The sequence below is a fragment of the Corvus brachyrhynchos genome, unplaced genomic scaffold (genome assembly GCF_000691975.1).
Source record: "Corvus brachyrhynchos isolate BGI_N302 unplaced genomic scaffold, ASM69197v1 scaffold122, whole genome shotgun sequence".
NCBI classification, from domain to species: Eukaryota; Metazoa; Chordata; class Aves; order Passeriformes; family Corvidae; genus Corvus; species Corvus brachyrhynchos.
This window is the reverse complement of record NW_008236778.1, coordinates 49,812-50,554: the sequence shown is the minus strand read 5'-3', so window position 1 is coordinate 50,554 and position 743 is coordinate 49,812.

Here is a 743-nt window from a genome sequence, read left to right as displayed (position 1 = left end):
TCAGCCCCGTGTCCCGGCGCGGCCCCGCAGCCGGGGGCGAACCAGTGGTTCTATGTCAATACTTCTATTCCTGACACTGCTACCATAAACAACAGTGGTTCATTAATATATCTTGTGGTGAATATTTGAGTAAAAAAGCTGAAAAAGAGAGTGGCTGATATTAAAAAAAGAAGGCTAGATCTAAAAATCTAAATGAAAGTAAGAATCCCCCAAATAATGCATAAATAGAACAGAATATTTCTGTTGGAACAGACCTCTAATGATCATCTGGTTCAACTGCTTGGCTGCTTCAGCAATGATGAAAGGTTTGTTATTGAGAGCATTTTCCAAATGCTTTTATAACAGTGACAGGATTGGGGTATCAACCACTTCTCTAGGAAGCCTGTTCTAGTATTTGCCCAACCACTTGATAAAGAAAAGCTTCCTAATGTCAAGTCTGAATCTTCCCTGAAAGTAATCAGAAATTTAAGATTCTCTCAGATTATGTCAAAATCCCAATTATTTATTTAAACAAAAATCTCTACTAAGAGAATTTTTGACACTGACTATGAGGAAACAAATGTCACAATCTACTTGACCATAAAGCTCTTGAATAATTAATCTTCTACTGAAGTCATAAAATCATGGAATGGTTTGTGTTGGAAGGGGAAGGGATCTTAAAAATTATTTAGTTACAGTCCCTGTCCACAGACAGGGACCCCTCCCATTAGACCAGGCTGCCCTATCCAACACTTCCAGGTATG